The sequence below is a fragment of the Schistocerca piceifrons genome, chromosome 1, assembly GCF_021461385.2.
Source record: "Schistocerca piceifrons isolate TAMUIC-IGC-003096 chromosome 1, iqSchPice1.1, whole genome shotgun sequence".
Lineage (NCBI taxonomy): Eukaryota > Metazoa > Arthropoda > Insecta > Orthoptera > Acrididae > Schistocerca > Schistocerca piceifrons.
This window is the reverse complement of record NC_060138.1, coordinates 481,059,530-481,082,711: the sequence shown is the minus strand read 5'-3', so window position 1 is coordinate 481,082,711 and position 23,182 is coordinate 481,059,530.

The window sequence follows — 23,182 nt, the reverse complement described above, 5'->3', positions numbered from 1 at the left end:
CCCGTCTTTGCTTAGAACTGGATTTCCATCTGAGCTCTTGATATTCATACAGGTGGTTCTCTTTTCTCCAAAGGTCTCTTTAATTTTCCTGTAGGCAGTATCTATCTTACCCCTAGTGAGATAAGCCTCTACATCCTTACATTTGTCCTCTAGCCAACCCTGCTTAGCCATTTTGCACTTCCTGTCGCTCTCATTTTTGAGGCGTCTGTATTTACTTTCGCCTGCTTCATTTACTGCATGTTTATATTTTCTCCTTTCAATAATTAAATTCAATATTTCTTCTGTTACCCCAGGTTTTCTACTAGTCCTTGTCTTTTTACCTACTTGATCCTCTGCTGCCTTCACTACTTCATCCCTCAAACCTACCCATTCTTCTTCTACTGTATTTCTTTCCCCCATTCCTGTCAATTTTTCCATTATACTCTCCCTGAATCTCTGTACAACCTCTGGTTTAGTCAGTTCATCCAAGTCCCATCTCCTTAAATTCCCACATTTTTGCAGTTTCTTCAGTTTTAATCTGCAGGTCATAAGCAATAGATTGTGGTCAGAGTCCACATCTGCCCCTGGACATGTCTTACAATTTAAAACCTGGTTCCTAAATCTCTGTCTTACCATTATATAATCTAGCTGAAACCTGTCAGTATCTCCAGGCTTCTTCCATGTATACAACCTTCTTTTGTGATTCTTGAACCAGGTGTTAGCTATGATTAAGTTATGCTTTGTGCAAAGATCTACCAAACGGCTTGCTCTTTCATTTCTTCCGCCCCAATCCATAATCACCTACTACGTTTCCTTCTCTTCCTTTTCCTACTACCGAATTTCAGTCACCCATGACTATTAAATTTTCGTCTCCCTTCACTATTTGAATAATTTCTTTTATCTCATCACACATTTCTTCAATTTCTTCATCATCTGCAGAGCTAGTTGGCATATAAACTTGTACTAAAAGTCCACTTGTACCAAACGTCTTGTTCCTCCTGCCACCGAACTTCACTAATTCCCACTATATATAACTTTAACCCATGCATTTCCCTTTTTAAATTTTCCAACCTACCTGGCCGATTAAGGGATCGGACTTTCCACACCCCAATCCGTAGAACGCCAGTTTTCTTTCTCCTGGTAACGACGTCGTCTTGAGTAGTCCCCGCCTGGAGATCCGAATGAGGGACTATTTTACCTCCGGAATATTTTACCCAAGAGGATGCCACCATCATTTAATCATACAGTAAAGCTGTATGCCGTCGAGAAAAATTACGGCTGTAGTTTCCCCTTGCTTTCAGCCGTTCGCAGTACCAGCACAGCAAGGCCGTTTTGGTTAGTGTTGCAAGGCCAGATCAGTCAATCATCCATACTGTTGCCCCTGCAACTACTGAAAAGGCTGCTGCCCCTCTTCTGGAACCACACGTTTGTCTGGCCTCTCAACAGATACCTCTCCGTTGTGGTTGCACCTACGGTACGGCCATCTGTATTGCTGAGGCACGCAAGCCTCCTCACCAACGGCAAGGCCCATGGTTCATGGGGGGAGGGATGCTACAGTATGCTTTCCAATTTCAGTATCATCGCTAAACCGCCCATCCTCTACTTTGCGAGTACCATCGCGAATGTGGATGGATGACTATGCAGTAAGTTTATTCGTTGTTAATTCTCGAAAATATACATCAACAAAGTATACCAGACAGCAATCTACATATTTCTGGCACCTCGAGCAAAGTGCGTAATTTACGATCTTTCTCTATGTGGATGGGAGTCACAGGGCATTCTCTTACACTACTGGCCATTAAAATTGCTACACCAAGAAGAAATGAAGACGATAAACCGGTATTCATTGGACAACTATATTATACTTGAACTGACAAGTGATTACATTTTCACGCAATTTGGGTGCATAGATCCTGAGAAATCAGTACCCAGAACAACCACCTCTGGCCATAATAACGGCCTTGATACACCTGGGCATTGAGTCAAACAGAGCTTGGATAGCGTGTACAGGTACAGCTGCCCATGCCGCTTCAACACGATACCACAGTTCAACAAGAGTAGTGACTGGTGTATTGTGACGAGCCAGTTGCTCGGCCACCATTGACCAGACGTTTTCAATTGGTGAGAGATCTGGAGAATGTGCTGGCCGGGGCAGCAGTCGAACATTTTCTGTATCCAGAAAGGCCCGTACAGGACCTGCAGCATGCGGTCGTGCATTATCCTGCTGAAATGTAGGGTTTCGCAGGGATCGAATGAAGGGTAGAGCCACGGGTTGTAACACATCTGAAATGGAACGTCCACTGTTCAAAGTGCCGTCAATGCGAACAAGAGCTGACCGAGACGTGTAACCAATGGCACCCCATACCATCTCGCCGGGTGATACGCCAGTATGGCGATGACGAATACATGCTTCCAATGTGCGCTCACCGCGATGTCGCCAAACAGGGATGCGACCATCATGATGCTGTAAACAGAACCTGAATTCATCCGAAAAAATGACGTTTTGCCATTCGTGCACCCAGATTCATCGTTGAGTACACCATCGCAGGCGCTCTTGTCTGTGATGCAGCGTCAAGGGTAACCGCAGCCATGGTCTCCGAGCTGATAGTCCATGCTGCTGCAAACGTCGTCGAACTGTTCGTGCAGATGGTTGTTGTCTTGCAAACATCCCCATCTGTTGACTCAGGGATCGAGACGTGGCTGCACGATCCGTTACAGCCATGCGGATAAGATGCCTGTCATCTCGACTGGTAGTGATACGAGGCCGTTGGGATCCAGCACGGCGTTCCGTATTAGCGACCTGAACCCACCGATTCCATATTCTGCTAACAGTCATTGGATCTCGACCAACGCGAGCAGCAATGTCGGTATAAGATAAACCGCAATCGCGATAGGCTACAATCCGACCTTTATCAAAGTCGGAAACGTGATGGTACGCATTTCTCCTCCTTACACGAGGCATCACAACAACAGTTCACCAGGCAACGCCGGTCAACTGCTGTTTGTGTATGAGAAATCGGTTGGAAACGTTCTTCATGTCAGAACGTTGTAGGTGTCGCCACCAGAGCCAACCTTGTGTGAATGCTCTGAAAAGCTAATCATTTGCATATCTCAGCATCTTCTTCCTGTCGGCTAAATTTCGCGTCTGTAGCACGTCATCTTCATGGTGTAGCAATTTTAATGGCCAGTAGTGTAGTACATAGTTAGAGACTGAAAGATCCCCTTGCACTGTCTTTGACCAACCCGCATGTCGAGGAGGTTAGCACCCCTTATCGGTGTATAGCAGTAGATTTGAAAGTGTTGTGATGTAATAGGAGACAGTTAAGAAGAAAAAGAAACGGGTGGGTTTTATGCATGATGGAGCTCCAGACGGATGGGGTTCGAAGCATTTTACGTAAATCAAATACGCTAGCAATTCTAAAGTATTGTTCTAGTGCCGGAGATCAGTACCAGGAAGGTATCTGTAAGAGAGATCATAAACACACGCATTCCAAAGGCTACATGGTTCTGCATTTAAAATGGGCTATATTGTTAGGTCGCTGCAGTTCCTGACCTATTAGTCGTGTGTAATGCAACGCTGTCAATGTTCCAGTGTAAGAAATATATCTCCAGCGCATGACATACATCCTTCTTGCAGGTTTCTTTGCTTTAATCTATGGTAACAAACTGCAAACTGTGATAAACTATTTCCTTAAAACATCGATTCCTTGTGATACATGCACAATATAGCTTTCTAGAGATGTATAGCGTCCACTTTTCACTTCCAATCACTGTTAAGATATTATACTATGCCTGCATCAGTCCTTTATAAAATGATCATTTGTAATGGAGAATACGTCTTACAAGGAAACGGATAAACGCATGGCAGTGGCGTTTGATATGTGAAATTACACGTCATATCGCCACTAACTCAAGCAGATATATACACGGGGATTGCAGTGCCTTACAAACACTTGTTACTAACTTAGAATTACCTTAGTTATGAAACTGAAGTCTCGATTGTATATCCAAGATGCGGCACTGGAATGGATTACGTCACATAAATCTTCATTTGTGTAGATGAATGTGTCGAAACAGGATAGTCATGTTTCATCACACATGAGATGGAAGTCCCCTGATTACCGAGAGGTTTGCTGCTAAAGATCGCAAGTAGACAGTTCTCTAAGTCACACACAGAACACGTGGTTGTATATGAGTCTCACAGCTGATGCATCCTGACAGAACAACGGAAAAAATGGTCAAATGACCTGCAGCGTCCGCAGCTCGTGGTTGTGCGGTAGCGTTCGCGCTTCCCGCGCCCGGGTTCCCGGGTTCGATTCCCGGCGGGGTCAGGGATTTTCTCTGCCTCGTGATGACTGGGTGTTGTGTGATGTCCTTAGGTTAGTTAGGTTTAAGTAGTTCTAAGTTATAGGGGACTGATGACCATAGATGTTAAGTCCCATAGTGCTCAGAGCCATTTGAACCATTTGACCTGCAGCAACATCTCCCTCCCTCTCTATAACGCATCATCAGTCTGCCATTAAATCATACCTCGTTACAGCTCCATCTCAACTGATCACTCCAACCACTCTCTGTCATCCTTTAATGCAGATGCATGTAAGTTTAGAGGCAGATGGTTTTCTGTTTCCGTGGAAAGCGTCAAATACAGTAGTCGACTCGCATGTATCATTGTTACCTCAATAGATATATAGTAGAATGCTGCCTCGACGGTTAAAAAAAGTGACTGTTTCCCTGGTTCCCGGCACTTCCATACCAATGTTTTCTCGGATTCCTCTTGCTGTCGTATACTCATTCCCATGTACAAGTATTGTTTGCGCCAAACAGAAGACACACAAGTACTTCCTCAATTTCCCCGCATTTCGGCGTATTTTCCCTCAATTTATACGTATTTTCCGTCATTTTTCGTAATTCTGTCGATTTTATGTCACGTCTACCCATGCGATCATGACATCAGTAGCCGTTCCGTGTTCTAAAATTGCTTGTAAATGTAGTACAGCAGCCAACACTTAGCATAAATGCACTATTTTTTCTGGTCGGGCGGCATATAGCACTGTAGTCGATTGCATGCAGTCCCCTCCACCCACATATCCTACATTTGCAGTGCGTTTGCTCTGTTTTCTGTATGTATGCATGTGTCGCAGATGGCTCCCAGGACCTGGTCCTCTCGCTGGTGGACCAAACTTCCATCATAGAACACATCTTCGGACGTAACGCGTGGTTGGTCCACCTTCGAGAACTATCCCAGATGTGATTCGTGGTGGATCCTTCTCTGAACATCGCTCTGGGAGCCGGCCGCGGTGGCCGAGCGGTTCTAGGCGCTTCAGTCCGCAACCGCGCGATTGCTACGGTCGCAAGTTCGAATCCCGCCTCGGGCATGGATGTGTGTGATGTCCTTAGGTTAATTAGGTTTAAGTAGTTCTAAGTTCTAGGGGACTGATGACCTCAGATGTTACGTCCCATAGTGCTCAGAGCCATCGCTCTGGATATAATGCGAGGCATATCCACATACGAACGCACTTTTAATGGGTGCCATCTGCGTAAACAGCAAGCAGAAAAGATGAACTCATGGGCAGGTTGGCAAATCCGGAGTGTACTTCAGGTGACGAAGCATCTAGTCTCGTGGCTAGGGTTCAATTTTCTGTGGACAGCCTATCTTGCACATGCAGTGGATCAACTTTTCTTTTTAACTGGTCTACTTGTAATGTAATGAAGTTGTGGGAAACACTACATAATTCCTCTCATGTTCACATGCAAATGTTTCTACAGTGAGCTTCTAATGACCAGGCTATAGACTAAACATTGGGTGAGATTAACTGTTTACATTTTGGGGGAAGATCCAATTATATTTCAAAATAACTCTCTTTAAATACCTACACAACACTTCTGTTATAGATCAGCCTACATATCTGAGTGGTCAGAGCTGCTGGTTGCTGTGTGGAGGTCTCAGGTTCAATTCTTTGAGCTGTCAAGAACTTTTCCTTGGTGGGAGGACTGGAATAGAGTGAACCTAAGCTCATGATCCCAATAGAGAAACTACTTGACCAGTTCGTAGCGGCTCCAGGTAAACAAAAACTGACACCGTGTGTTGGCCTCACGCCCCTCCATACCGTATCCAATAATGTCATTGGAGGAGAATGGTACGGCCGTCGGTCGGTACCAATGGACCCGTCAGGATCTGTGGATAGAGTTCACATTTATTTTGTTGCAGACTTAACCCCAACGACTACGCTACAAAGAATAAAGTAGTTTTCTGGAAACAGATTAATGAAGATCGTAACAGGAATTGAAGATTTCGCATAGTATAGAAGAAATGAATTTAAGAAGAGGAAATTTTATAAGTGATGATAAATCTGTAGTAGGAGAGCAGGCCAGCGGATATCACTTGAGAGATCCGAAGGACTCGACACCTTATGTGCCAGCACACGGGGCTGGGCTGAGCTGAAGGTTACAGAGTTGTTAAGATACTGTATCTGTAGTCAGGAGGAAGTGATTTGAAATCTCCTTCCTGCCATCATGAGTTAGGTGTTATACAGCACCTCTAAATCAAATGAATGTCGAGAAGTACCTATCAGAACAATTTGTGGGTGATTATGCACTGCCTGACAAAAAAGGGAAGCACCCAGAAGCCATGGTTATGTGTCAATGTAACTTTGTACACATACACACCATCGGCAGATATCCAAATGATTAGGATTGAACTGTCTGTGATAGGTAGAATGACCACCAGACTGTATTAGCGTCATTCGTGTTTAACGATGTTACCAGACCTGGTAGGGTATAGTGGGGCGTGAACAGCACCAGATGTTGAGCTATCACTGTGAAGGACGCAGAGATGCCGTGTACTTGTATAAGATGGTGTTATCTGCACCTGGCATAATCTAAAAGGGGCATCATTGCGGGTCTCCAGCAGGCCAACTGGTCTTGTTATACAAGATCCAGATTTGTGGACCATTTGGATGTGGCAATGGCCTGATGGTGGACTCCATTGGAATGTGAGGGCAGGTTCCGACCGACCAGTTTGGCCACCACAAGGGTGGATCACCATAGTGTGCACCACTCACATCGTAACCCCTTCATATCCATGCCTGCCATCTGAGAACAAGTAATGGACTCCCAATGTCGTTCTGAATCATTAAACACCATTGGCTGGATACAAACAGTAGCTGGGCTAGGAAATTACCGTCCACTGTGTAGGTTTCCATTAACACCACAACACAGTTGGTCGTGTTTGGAGTGGTCCTACGACTGGAAAATGCGGATCGTTGTTGAACAGTGTCACATTGCGTTCAGCGTCGAATCGTGTTTCTGTACTACCTGAAATGATCATCGTCGATGAATATGGCAATGACCTAGAGAGAGGTCTCATTCTCTTGGAGAGGCACCGCATAGATACTCCTGGCGTCATCGTGTGGGGAGCCGCTGGGTATGACTTAAGGTCATAGTTGGTAGTGAATGAGGGAACTCTGACGATATAACGTATATCACGGACGTCCTGTGTCCCCGTGTGTTACTTCTCATGCGACATTATCATGGTACCAAATTTCAGGAAGCTGGTGATCGTGCACACGTGACACATGTCTCTACGAACTTCTGTGCGACGTTGAGGTACTCCTGTGGCCGGCAAGATTCCTAGATCTGCTCTGTCACAATGCCAATATCTATGATATCAAGAACGAATTACAACAGTTATAGACCAGTTTACCTCAGGAGTGGACACCAATCCTAAATGAATCAATGCATGTACCCAAGCCAGAGTGGATGCAACTCCATACTGATAAGTGGGCTCAAACTGCCAAGTTCTTTATGAATCTAACTAGATTTTTAATAACTGCAATAGTTTCACATACCCTCTCAATCAGTGAAGTTTTGTTTTGTTCCCCCTTCCCCTTCTAAGCACTATACTTTTTTGTCAGGCAGTATATTTGACATCACTGTACAAATGACTAATTGTTCTGATATTGCTTTTGTTCTGACTTCTTTTAGTATTGCAAGATATGATTATATTTCTGTTTTCATTCATTAGTAAACTGTAATAAACCACGATGTCTCATATGTCATAAAAGTTATTTAAGTAACTATTGCTGTGGAGCTCCGTGTTTAGATATTTTCTCTTTTTCAGGTAGATGTAACAATCTACTGTTAACATACAAACTTTGTCCAGTAATACATTACTGCTGCTTTCTCATATTTGACGAGTTTAAAATGTGAATAGACCTTAATTCTTTTTTACACACCTACATAATTTGTAAAGCTCCTGTTATATGATAATTCATGGAAACTACAAAATACTTTGTGGCTAATCATTTAAGATTTCGATATATTACTCACGACCAGTTTTAGGGGTCTACGTTCCATCTTCAGATGACAGTCTTTCATAACTCTTCAAAATGAACGTCATCACCAATTACAAAATAATGGTGCTTCCACTTATTTTGAAGCAGTGTTTCATAAATACCTGAAGTGTGGCTCATTTGTGCTATTTATTGATCCTGATACCCTTTGCGTACGAATTTCCTATTTTTTCAATTACAATCATTAATACCAAAGATAAAGCATTTTGTGTAACTTTTACGTTTCGAAGGTTACGACTGGGTAGGGTAGGCACACAATTTTCATTTAGTAAAGAACAGTACATTATTTTCCATTGATTGGTTATAACAGTGCCTCACATTCAGTTGAAGTAAGTTACAAGCGTTGTATATAATTAATTTTTACAGAAGATTTTTGCTAATATAGTAATACGTGAGGGTTGTTTGGTAAGTCCGGTAAATGTCCATGAAAGAATGGAACATTTTTGTTGCGTCTCCATGATTGGTAAGCTTGATTATTCCAAGTATCTTATAAAGAATTTCAACAATATAAAGCGTGCAGTTCATTGTAGATAGCCCTCTGAATTGGTCAGTGTGTCCACTGCGATCGAAAATGGAGAAAACTGAGTTTCGTGCTGTTATTAAACATTTTCGTTTGAAGACTCGGACTGCCACACAAATCAAAAGAGAACTGGATGAAAGTCATGTAGATTGTGCACGATCACTGAACACCATTTTCTTTGGGTTAATAAACTGAAATGTGGGTGGACAACCACCAAGGGCGAAGCGCACTCCGACGCCCAATTCAGGTCACCACAAATGAAACTACTGACAATGATATAGTAATGCAAAACCGTCGAATAAAAATTTACGACATTGCTGCAACTTTATGCATCTCAACTGAGCAAGTGCGTGACGCCTTGATTAACGGATTTGAATTCTGTGTGATCCGCTGCGTCGGATCAGCGCGTAGTTTTCGGTGCGTTGTTGAATCTTATAGGTTCCGGATTTTCTGCTCATCAATTTCGGTATCATTTCGAAGGTCGGATTTCCCTTATCGGCAGGCAGTACCAATTTACCCTTGTCGGTGCTGAGACTCTTGATAATTTGTAACTCATCTTTCTTCAGCTTGCAAATTGGTGGTTTTGCTCGACACAGTATTCTAGCTATTTCAGTGCGTATTTCCTCAGTTCTTTCACAAGGAAGGGTTCAAATGGCCGCTTCGGTACTAGCAACCACTATGCGTGACATACCAGGAATCGTCTTATCAATCTGCTTCCCGCAGCTTGCAAACTTTTTCTTCTGTCGTTCAGTGCAGCAGTCGAGTTCGTTCTGCTTGCACATGTGAGCTATGCTGCCAACCTTGTCCCTGTCCAAAAGTTCCTCATCCGATCTTTCCCAGTATCTCCGTGTTGCATGTATTTGCATATGAAGGAAAGCACATTCCATTCTATTGTAGATACTGTGTATTTGTGCAGTGGTGGCCAGTAGCGTACAGTTCAAGAACTTTGGTGTGGCTTCTTCATTCCGGCACCACGACAGAAAGGAGAGAGAGGACACCAATCGCCCTTGCTTCTTCTGTCGTTGGTCAAGGCATCGGTACCATCTGCAGATCTTCACCCTGCTGGGTAATTCCCTACCCTCGTACATAGCAAACATTTGCCTTGCATCTCTGCCTTACCCGCCGATAACTGCACTACCTGATTGATTAATGACTGAATCTCCTCCTCTCTGGAAACACCATGGACCCCAGACTCAGTCACTGTAGAACCTTTATCCCCAATGCACAATCAAGTACACTAAAACAACAATATCGGGACAATAAACAGAATCATAGAATACTACTTCCTTCTTACATCTAATCATGATCTACTTTGACTCAGTACATTGGTTAGTAGTATGGATATTACAGTGGCATGTAGAACACTCCACTGATACTGACTCAGCACGTAGCGCATTGTGCCCTAATAGGTTGCACTGCGAGCACCTTACTGGTTGCAAATACCGTTCCGTGGCACTGGCGCAGAATTGCTACAAAGCAGCTGGTTCCTCTGGCTTTGCAAATGCTACTCACAAGTTGTCATCGCCTTGAACTCAAAAACATTTCGTTCAGTCACCCCACTGTAACTCTCGAAGCTAATCGCTGTGGCTACGACTTGATGCTGGGTCCACTTGCGGATGTCTGTAGAGACCTGGGGTGTGTGGCCTCTACAGTGGTGCAGTGATGAGCTGAGGGTGTGTGTCGTCTTCAGGATAATGACCGATGATGGCTCAAGAAAACATCATTAACATTAATTAGAAAACGAGCTACAGCACTCATAGCATCATATTACAGTGGCAGCGCCCCCTTGGCGTGTGCTGAGAGCAGTACGCCTGACGATACTGATGAAACAGGTAGCCAGCAGCGGAATACTGACACATGACTTCCATTGCGGCACATGAGCCACCTTGGTGTGAATCTGTAAATCAGGCCACAGCATGCCGGCAGAAGTGGGTGCCTGCTGTGATTCTTCTAGAGGAAGCCAGCCCCCAGTGGTGGCGTCCACCTTTGCAAGCAGATGTGTACAGTGTGAGTTTGCCTGCACAAGTGCAGGCTGCACCGCCTTAGTCATGAACGACTGCTCTTCAGGAGAGAAGGCTGGCTGTGGCCGAAGTGAACTAGGAGGTTGCCCACCAGCTGGAACCCATCAAGTCCACGGGAGAGGACTGAGAACCAACAGTAGGCTCATCGGTGGTGGAACCCAAGTGACATAATGGCTGTTTGCAGAACCATGTCACCTGTCACTAGCAGGAATGGAGTAACGCAAGATACTAAGCGATTGCAAAGAAGCACAGATCACTTCCGTTTTCGAAAAGATTCGTTGAAAAGACGCATTTAATTATAGACCTGTGGTGCTGAGCCCAATTTGCTGTAGAATTATGGAACATGTTTCATGCTTGGTATACATTAAGATGGTTAGCAGAACGAGAATCGCTTCTGTAGTAATCGACATGGATTCCGTAATTCGCGATTTTAGCAAACAAGCTCGCTCTAGTAGTAGTAGCTTTATTCATCCGTAGATCTCTTTTTGCAAGGATGTAGGACATGTCAAAGTATTTACAAGTTTAGATCAATTTAAAATGAGCTAATTCATATACACATATATTTACAGACTTCTAGTTAGAGACAATCATTAGATTTACTCCTGGTATACAATACTTTTATCACAAATAACTTATTAAATAATGTAATGCCACACTGTTCACTCATGTCTCACTATCAGTCACTGCACGCACTATACACACGTTGTTTCATAACACTTCACTCACTACACACACACACACAAACACACACACACACACACACACACACACACACACTGGCGATCTCTGGACTATTTTCTGTACTGCAACTTCCCATTTGCTACCCTGAAAAACTGAGTCAGCATCCCTCCATAATGAGTGAGATGTTGAGCTCAGAAAGAGGAAGAGGTGTTAGTATTGTGCTATCTAAGTATTTCTAGAAAGGAAAAAAGGAGGGAAAAACAGAAAGTGAAGGTGTTATGTGGAATGTTGAATGTTTATAATCATTATTATTGTTATTTATTTGTATAACATTTTTTATCAAGCCCCTACTCTGCTTTATCTAAGTAATCCTCCAATGTATAAAATGTATTGCATAACAGGTACTTTTTAGTTGCTTTTTTTTAAAATAAGCGTATTTTTGCAGTTTCTTTAATCTCTTTTGGTAATTTATTGTACAGTTTTATTCCTTGGTACAAAATATTGTTTTGAGTTTTATGTTTATTTTTTCTTGGTAAATGTAAGTTGAGTCTATCTCTTGTTGCATGGTCATGGACAGAGCTGTTTGTGCAGTAATTACCAATGTTATTTTTGATTTGTACAACTGACTGGTAAATGTATTCACATGGCGCAGTTAAAATCCCAAATGTTTTGAACACATCTTTACAATGAGATAAACTAGTATTTTTGGTTATTATTCTTATGACTCTTTTCTGGAGTTTGAAAATTGTGTTCATATTTTGTGTGCTTGTTCCCCAAGAAAGAATGCCATAGCTAAGAATTGAGTGTACATATGAATAATATGTAAGTAAAAGACACTGCATGTTATACACTGATGACAGGATTCTAAGGGCATAACACGCTGATGATATTCTGTCTGCAAGAACCTTTGTGTGTTCACACCACTTCAACTGAGAATCAATATTCATACCTAAAAATTTCGCGTTCTGTTACACAGTCTATAGATGTGTCATCTATATTTAATTTAACATTGTCATATTTCCTTTTCAAATTGAAAATTCATGGCACTAGTTTTTTATGTTCAATGTCACTTTATTGCTTATTGACCAATCATAAACTTCCTTGAGAGTTTCATTTGCTTTCTTCGCAAGGAGTTCTCTCGTTTTCTTAGTGACTATAATATTGCTGTCAACAGCGAAGATAATTTTTTCACCATGTGCAACACTACTGGGAAAGTCATTGACATATATTACAAACAGTATTGGTCCTAATATACTACCTTGCGGAACCCCTATGTTAACGTATTTTGACTCTGATAAGTGTTTTACTATATGTTTAGGTCTATTTGAAGTATATGTTATCTCTACTCTTTGTACCCTACCTGTTAGGTATGATCGAAACCAGTCATTAGCTACCCCTCTTATTCCTAATGCTTCTAATTTATTTAATAGCATCTTCTGGTCAACAGTATCAGACTCCTTAGAAAGATCCAAAAAGATGCCTGTGACGCACTCATCTTTTCAAGAGCATCAAGTACAACTTTTGTGAATTCTACTATGGCTGACTCTGTATTTTTGCCACTTCGGAAATCAAACTGTGATTCGCTTAAAAGATTGTATTTATTCAGCTAATTCATTAATCTGTCTTTCGTAATTGCTTCTATTATTTGTGAGAATGCTGACAGCAGGCAAATGGGCTGGTAATTTTCTATGTCTTCTGCATTAGCTTTCTTAAGCAAAGGTACAACTCTTGCCTGTTGTAACTGCTCTGCAAATTTCCCCGATGTGAAGGATTCATTTATTATATTTGTTAAAGGGCCCTGTATAATCCCTATGCATTGCTGAAGTGCACACATTGGTACTTCATCTAAGCCTACTGACTTTTTATTTTTTAGTTTTTGAACAGTTTTATTGACTTCTTTCTCTGTGGTTGGAAGTAACATCATTGCATTTAGTGCAACATTATGTACAAGTGTTATATTTGTTTTGGGGAATTTTTGCTGTAACTTCTCTGCAATACTTGAAAAATGCTCATTTACATAGTTTTCTAATGTTGTGGATCATTTATTACCTTAGCCCCCTCCCTTAGCAGTATGTTATTCTGCGTTTGTTTGCCTCTCCCCATTTCCTTTTTTATAACATCCCAGACTGCTTTGCCGGCCGGGGTGGCCAAGTGGTTCTAGGTGCTACAGTGTTCAAGTGTTTGGGAGTACTTCTTAATACTTGTTTTTGTGAGATGTTGATACAGACATGCATATTTCTGGAAATGCCTTTTCAAAGTTCAATTTAAACAATGTAGAGAATTTAGAGAATTTCATATTTACATTGGTTTCCTTATATACTTTATCCCAGCTTTGTTTTTCTAGTTCTTTTGAAAAGTCTTGTATTTTGATTTCTGATAGATGTCATTTGTAGGCTTGTAGTTTAGAGAATGATTCGATGCCTGATTTTATTGTTGTTATTTGACAGAGATGGTCTGATAGTACGAGATTTTTTACAGCTACATCACATTTTTCCCTGTCCATATTTGTGGCCACATGGTCAATTACTGATGCAGTCATTATAGTAACCCTTGTTTCACTATTGACCAATAGGGATATGCCAAAACTTTGAATGAAGTTTATGAAGGTGTTGCTGGATTCATTTATGATATTAGTGTTGATGTTAATGTCCCCACACAGAAGTATGTTGACCTTTGTACTTGAGACGTTATCTAGAACTTCTGTTAATTTATTGAAAAAAGTGTGCACACTACCACTGAGGTCATGGTCTTGATTTGAACTGTGTTCCTTTTCTGATATAAATGCATGATCCTCCACCCCTTGAAGTAGTTCTGCACTAAGAGTTTGCCTTTTCATACAATGATAGTACTACATGCTGGATTTCTGTGTCGCTACACCAGTCCTCAATAATACAAACTACTGTGCAGTTCAAAGATTGGAGCTCAACTTCTAATAGTTGTATTTTAGGCCTATTTTTTTATTGATTGCATCTGTTGATGGAGGATTGTTAAGTCTGTGAAATGCCCCATGTTACTATTTCCAATGGTTTGTTTTTCTTTGTGACATCTGGTATATGTGATATTTGAAGCGTTAAAATCTGTTTTGTGAGTGTTTGTTTCAGTATTTCTTAAACTGCTGGAGATACTCTTTCGGCAGGGGAACCTGTTGTCTGGATGTATCCTAAAAAAGACCTACTTTTCCTATCTATGACGACAGGTATCTGACCATGGGTGGTCCGAGATCCACCCCCTACACTCTCATGAAACAGATGTACCAATCTTCCCTTCCCAGTCCTGTTTAGGTGTAGGCCATGCCTAGTGAAACCCCATCTGTTGATAATCCCGACGGGCACCAGAGAAACACAAGCTAAATTGGCTGTCCTCAGAGCCATCCCTAACCCCACACTGATTCGTCTCACAGCTCCATCAAGGTGTGGTCGATCATGACGCTGGAACAGCTCAACAAAGTGTACGTTGGTGCCATGAGTCAGGGAAGCCATCTTGTCCAGGTCACCACCTATGTCATGTGTCCCATCCCTGTCCAAACTGTTTCCTGCCCCACCCACTACATGGTCCTCTTTTGTAAACTCGTTACGTAAGTACCCTAGATCCTCTATCACATGACTTCGCCCTGCATTTGGCTTGAAGATACTGGTGGCCTGGTACGCTGCCCCTAAACTTTTCCATTACAAGACGCAGGTGCGAAGGGTCTGCGATGTGATTTGTGCATAATACAGCTATCATCCCTTGTTGTGGCCACACGTGGTCGACCAGAACCTTGACGAAATGTTGCAAGTAGGCTGTTTAGGTTTTTATGTTCGTAACGCCACGTAGCGCTCTATATGAAAATCACTGACTGTGCTGTGTGAAGTCTGTGGCTGGTTTGCATTGTTGGAATATTTGCTATTGTAGTATTGGGCAGTTGGATGTGAACAGCGCGTAGCGTTGTGCAGCTGGAGGTGAGCCGCCAGCAGTGTTGGATGTGGGGAGAGAGATGGCAGAATTTTGAGAGCGGATGATCTTGACGTGTGTCCGTCAGAAAGAGTAAATTTGTAATAGTGGATATCATGAACTGATATATATATATATATATATATATATATATATATATATATATATGTATGTTGACTTTTGAACATTATTAAAGTAAATACATTGTTTGTTCTCTACCAAAATCTTTCATTTGCTAACTAGTGCCTTCAGTAGTTAGAATCTTTTATTTAGCTGGCAGTATTGGCGCTCGCTGTATTGCAGTAGTTCGAATAACGAAGATTTTTGTGAGGTAAGTGATTCATGAAAGGTATAGGTTATTGTTAGTCAGGGCCATTCTTTTGTAGGGATTATTGAAAGTCAGGTTGCGTTGCGCTAAAAATATTGAGTGTCAGTTTAGTGTTGATCAGAATAAGTAAAGAGCGAAATGTCTGAGTACCTTCAGTTCTGCCCAGCTGTTTGAAAATCAAATAACGTAAGGGGGTTACCAGCACAGTAATTCACAAATTTTCCTAAGGGGATGTTTCAATGTATACCTACTCTCAAGTTCCCATGCAGTCCAGCATCGGGTCACTATCACATCCGAATGCCCCACTAATCTAGATCTTGATATTTCGACCAACTGGCCAAAAGAATACCTGCAAGGAGGGTTTATTCAAACTCTGTCAGGTGTTGATAACGCTGTACTCACATGAGTCTGTGATATCTTCGGTTTTAGAAAACCAAACGAAGAACACGTTTGGTGACACCACCCCCAGCGGGCCGTTTGAATTTGTGCACGCAATGGCCCAATCAATGTTTCCGATCATCCTACACGCACACGCACACACACACAAACACACACGCATACATACACGTTCTGCCCAAACTTCCCTCATTCGTGTCCTGTGTGTCTGCTTCCGTTCTTCGGTCCACTTTAGGTCCTGTGTTCTCTTCGGCTTCTCTTTTTTCCTGTTCGCCCAGTGTTCCTTCATCCTCTAGCTGTGTTCTTGTCGTCTCTGTTCGGTCCATTGTGTTCGTTTGTAGTATGGTATATCTTGTAGTTTGTTTCTTCTGATCAGGTCCCTAAGGAATGTTTTCTTTTGTATTGTTTCCTGTGTGATGTTGAGTGGTTCCATGTCATTTCTTACTTCGTTCATCCATTTTTTTTTCCCTTGTGCTAACCCAGTCCAAGATCTGTCTCGTTATCCTATGTGGTGCCATTCTGCTGAGGTGTCCGTAAAACTGTAGTCCTCATTTCCTGATTTGGTCTGTTATTTTCTCTGTGTGTTCGTATAGTTCTTCAGCTGGCCTCTTAATCCATACCCCGTCTTTTTGCGTCGCCCCGAATATTTTCCTGAGTATTTTTCCTTCCGTCTTCTCTACCTGTTTAATTCGTGTCTGTCCTTGTAATACTGTAATCATACGGTCCGCCGACCAGGAGTGACGGTCTGTGGTGCCATTCCATTTCATAGCAGGATCACTTTCTTTCTCATCCACGGCATCTTTATAACGCAGCGGTAAGTCGGCGATATTCTACACTCCGTTTTGTTTCCCTTCATGGCAAGCCATCCTGGGCCTGCAGTGCAGTAAGGTAATGCCCGCCCACACATGGCGACAGTTTCTACTTCTTGTCCCCATGCTTGTCAAACTCTGCCTTGGGCAGTAAGGTCGACAGATCCCTCTTCCATTGAGGGCTTTTGGAGCATTACAGGCAGGGCTCTCCAATCCGCTCCGAATTTTGATGATCTAACGCGTCAGTTCGGCAGAATTTGGCACGACATTCAACGATTCTATCAATCTGTGCCTAGCCGAATAACTGCGTGTTCGGGCCAGAGACTAACAAAAGTGTTATTGACACGTTCAGTTGGAAGTTCTTTCCCTCAAATAAATCATCCAATTTTTCTGAAATTGTCTTCATTTGTTCGTGTTACATGTACATCGTACATCCCATCTATCGATTTCCGTCACGTTCTGTTAATTCCTTCGTGGTGCGTCGTTTTTTTTTTTTTTTAGAGTATGTACTGGTGGAGCGAAGTAAAAATTCGGACACCTTCCCAGGGAACGCAAGAAATGGAGGAAAGTCAGTGAAAGCATAACAACCAGGTGGAGTATCAACAAGAAGATTTCGCAGATATTGCAGAAATATTAGTCACACTACCATGCCGATTAATACGCACCTTATGAGCTGGGCGGTCTGAGACAGCACCACAGCAAATCTATGTCATACGGAGAGAGGTATCGTCATTATGGTGACCACACATGATTAACGGAGAAAGCATAAGTCGGCTGCTAGAAATTATTCAGTACACTGGCGCTGCAAAATGCAGTAGTCGGAGTGCCTGAAGTGTACAGTTGGTACATCACATGGCTTCAAGGTGGGCTGCAGGTAGAGAAAAGCACGCTACACGATGTCGCCTTTGCCTCATGGCAGATAACGAGCGCGGGACAGCCTTGAATAAATATTGTTCGGCTCCAGTAGAAGTGCCTTAGTCTACAGCCAACCAGCCTGGATGAGGGACCTAGTCAGTCTTCCATCAGTCCATTTAGTTGTCTGTGAGCTTCCATGGAGTCAGGAGCTTCCATAGTCATAGAAGTATAAAAATTTGCTTAAAACACAAAATTTTCAATAGGTAGAAACAAATTACAGCTTGCATATTATTAAATGAAGAACGAATCTTGAATTTGTGAGCAATTAAGAATGTCTGAGCGTGTGAAATAACGTTATGCAACAGTAGGAGTCCCATACACTGAGTGAAACGAAAAATTTGACAACAGTCTGTAGTTATATAGGAGAATCAATATAGTTACACCAATTCATAAATGAGTGAACACCATATTGATATTCGAAGCTCATTTCGCATTTTGGAAATAATATTTTGGCTAAAAACATAACTTCCATTTTAAAGTTATGTGCTGTCAGTTAGAGTATTTTCTTAGTTATATGAGAACAATTGTCGATGGCCATCACTAGAAGCAGCCAATTGGAGAAGGTTCGTTCCCATGTTGTGCAAAATTTAGAGGTACTACTGCAGTAGAGAGTCACAATAGAATCATCGGCGCTTAAGCTTTGCGTACGCTGTTGCTTACATGATTGTGCTAAAATGTTGTAGAAATACGTTTTGAGAACGAAGAGATCGCGGATGGCCAAAAGAGGACATGTTTAGCAAATCCGAATTTTATGGCAGTTCTAATAAGCTACTTTGTTGTAATGGGAAAGTGGCATCTTACTCGAAAGTCGCTTATTACACTTCCGCTAGGTCCCACAATAACTGTTATCGCTTCGAATCTACTCGATTATAAAGATTTCGACCTCATTATTCGTCCATCAGAGTCTTATATCAAGGTCCAGAGATTTTATTAACCCTCTATGGACGACCTCAACACATTTGTAACGCTTCCAGCACATTGTTGTATCTGTACAACGAGAAAAGTATTCTCGCAGTTGCCACATGCCTCAAAATTGTCACACTTCAGATAACAAATACAGGACGTGGCAGCATGCTGAGACAATTTATTGAACCACCTGAACAGCTGCATGGTGGGAGTACTGCATATTGTGGATGCATTTCATTCAAGCATTCATATTTATTATGACTTATCTTAGAAAGGCTGTTACGAACATTTCAAAAATGCTATGATATAGGTAATTATGAGATATATCCGTATAGAAAATTTTATGGGTAGTCATTATTCCAAAAATTTGTAAAACGCTTTTTTTAAAATTAGGCATTCATAATAAAACTGTTATTTTTATAGAAATTTGTCCTGCAGTATTTTATGGAAAGATTGGGAGTGTAATCCTTCCTGTGGCAGGTGGAGCAGATAAAGTGGTTCATTGCGGTTCCCTGAATGTCTCTCCCAGTAATTCTGGTTGTGATGGTGATGATGATATACCGACAAATACAGCATGCGGTTCTGAAGATGGCAGTGTTAGCGTTTACGTCTTGGTCTGTGCTGTAGCGCTGGTTGGAACTGGTGGCGCATTAGTAGTTCTCAAAAGACATTAATCTGTAGACTTCTGTAACTTTCAGTGCCAAGTTGTTCACTAGGAGAATGGTGAGACTTCAGCCAATAGTGTGTGAGATAAGAGACAGGTGAAAAATGTCGAAATGCATGTCAAATCCATCAGCCGAGAAGTGTAATATTAATTTGTGCTTCGAAGGAAAAAGAAACGCTTTTCTGGACTTCCACAATGAATAAGAACTGCAGAGGTCAAAAGTCACATTCTTATGTATTTTCACATGTAAGGAAAGCACATGTCAAACTATTCACGAACTAACAAGTAATTCATTCTTATCCTAAATTGCAACTGTAGCGAATATGTAACGCTTAAAATGTATTGCACAAATACCTCTACATGTATTTTTAAATGAGAATTTTGAACCTTTAGCAGCACAGCTACAGCACTTACAGATGACAGGTGCACACATCTGTATTAATCAGTTTATTACATAACCATTTTCAATCATAAACAGACCATCTTCAGGTGTGTTGTGACATCGAATCAGATGTGTAACCATTATACATGCATACATACATACGTACATTAATACTTGTTCCATAGAGCATGGATGCGACATTTCGTAATGATGTGGAACATGTCACTTTAACATAAATTTTCTTTACACAAACCACTTAATTTTTTCAGTAACTACTTCACATCTAAAAATTCAGTAATTGAGAAGGAGTTGTCATTGAGACATTCTTTTAATTCGCTTTTAAATGTTGGCAAATGACCAAAAATTTTTTTTGCAACATGATTCACCCCTTTCTGTGCCAAAGGTCGATTTAATCCAGAACAGTGAAGGTCATCCTTTCTTCTAGTGTTGTAGCTATGCACTTCACAGTTATTTCTGAGTTGGGATGGGTTATTAATAACAAATACGTTTTGTGAAGGTACTGTGAATATCCTGAGCTCCTTAAATAAATGTCTGCAAGATGATCTTGGGTGGTCTCCAGCTATTATTCTGGTTACACGCTGTTGTGCAATGAATACTTTCTCTCTTAATGACGAATTGCCCCAAGATATGATGCCATATGAAAGAAGTGAATGAATATGGGCATAGTATGCTAATTTCCTGATAAATATATTTTATCACCAAACTCTGCAAAAACTCTAATACCATAAGTAGCTGAAAATAACCGTTTCAGCAGATTATCGATATGTTTCTTCCAATTCAATTTCTCATCAATGCACACACCCAGAAATTTTGAATATTCTGCCTTAGCAACAGACTTCTGATTATAGTCTATATTTATCAGTGGTGTTATGCCACTTGCTGTACAGAATTGTATTGTGGTTTCTCAAAATTTAGTGAGAGTCCATTTGCAGAGAACCACTTAATGATTTAGTGAAAGACGTTATTTACAATTTCCTCATCTGATTCTTGTTTGTTGGGTGTGATTACTATACATGTAACATCAGCAAAAGAACTAGATCTGAATCTTCAGGAATATAGAGTGGCAAGTCATTAATATACACACATAAAATAAAGTTTTGCATCACCCCGGTTCCCAGAAATCCTGAAGATAGACGTTGACTGTGGATATTGTATCATAGACACAGTCCCTTTGACTGTTCAGAGATGTCACTAAACCCGCCCAAAGATGTAAACAACCACGCATGAGCAGCGCCTATTAGACGGAGGGAGACAGACAGCCGCTCAGTTCCAGTCATTCCACCAGGAAGGAGGTACACGGCTCGTGTTGTCTCTAGTTCAACCATGCCTAGACGGTCAGTACCACGGTTAGATAGCGTCCACATTCTTATTTTGTGCCACGAAGGGACCTCACAAGGGAAGTGGCCAGGTGTCTCGAAGTGACCCAAAGTGATGTTGTTCGGACATCGAGAAGATACAGAGAGACAGGAACTGTCGATGACATGCCTTGCTCAGGCCGCCCAAGGGATACTACTGCAGTGGATGACCGCTATCTACGGATTATGGCTCGAAGTAATCCAGACAGCATCGCTACCATGTTGAATAATATTTTTCGTGCAGCGACAGGACGTCGTGTTACGATTCAAACTGTGCAGAATAGGCTCCATGATGCGCAACTTCACCCCCGACGTCCATGGTGTGGTCCATCTTTGCAACCACGACATAATGCAGTGGGCCCATCAACATGCCGAATGGACCTCTCAGGATTGGCATAACGTTCTTTTCACCGACGAGTGTCGCATATGCCTTCAACCATACAAACGTCGGAGACGTGTTTGGAGGCAACCCGATCAGGCTGAACGCCTTACACATACGGTCCAGCGAGTGCATCAAGGTGGAGGTTCACTGTTGCTTTCGGGTGGCATTATGTGGGGCCGACGTACGCCGCTGGTGGTCATGGAAGGCGCCATAACAACTGTACGATATCTGAATGCCATCCTCCGACTGATAGTGCAACCTTATCGGCAACATATTGGCGAAGCATTCGTGTTCATGGACGACAATTCGCGCCCTCATCGTGCACATCTTGAGGATAACTTCGTTCAGAATAACAACGACGTTCGATTAGAGTGGCCAGCATGTTCTCCAGACATGAACCCTATCGAACATGCCTGGGATGGATTGAAAATGGCTGTTTATGGTCGACGTGATCCACCAACTACTCTGAGGGATCTAAGCCGAATCTCCATTGAGGAGTGGGACAATCTGGACCAACAGTGCCTTGATGAAGTTGTAGATAGTATGCCACGACGAACATAGGCATGCATCAGTGCAAGAGGAAGTACTACTGGGTGTTAGAGGTACCGGTGTGTACAGCAAACAGGACCACCTCCTCCGAACGTCTCACTGTATGGTGGTACAACATGGAATGTGTGATTTCCATGAGCAGTAAAAAGATTGGAAATGATGTAATTTTCTGTACAGGTTCCGGAACTCCCGGAACTGAGGTGATGCAAAACTTTTTTGATGCATGTGTATTAAGAAGAATAAGGGACCCAAGACTGAACCCTGTGGGACACCATTCTTGATACCTCCCCAGTTAGAGGACTCTGCTGATTTTTGCAGACTATTTGTAGTAATAATTTCAACCCTCTGCATTCTTCCAGTTAAATATGAATTAATCCATTTTTCCACTGTCCGACTCATATCACAATCCTTAATATTATCTACTCATAGAAGAATTTCATGAGTCATTCAATAAAAGCCTTTGATAAATCACAAAATATTCCAGTGGGTGATGTTCGGTTATTCAGTGCATTTAATATTTGATCAGTGAAAGCGTATATAGCATTTTCTGTTGCAAAGCCTTTCTGAAAACCAAATTATCAACTGTCGTGTCACAAGGCTGTGTGCAACCACGATTTTTCAACAGATTTTTGAGCTTTAAATGATCATCTCCTCCTAATAATAGCACTTACTGAGGTTAATACTTAATAATTTAGTCTATAAATGCTTAATAATTCTTCGCTGTCACTTTTTACAGTGGTTCCGCTCACAGAAATCTACAGGGTGTTACAAAAAGGTACGGCCAAACTTTCAGGAAACATTCCTCACACACAAAGAAAGAAAATATGTTATGTGGACATGTGTCTGGAAACGCTTACTTTCCATGTTAGAGCTCATTTTATTACTTCTCTTCAAATCACATTAATCATGGAATGGAAACACACAGCAACAGAACGTACCAGCGTGACTTCAAACACTTTGTTACAGGAAATGTTCAAAATGTCCTCCGTTAGC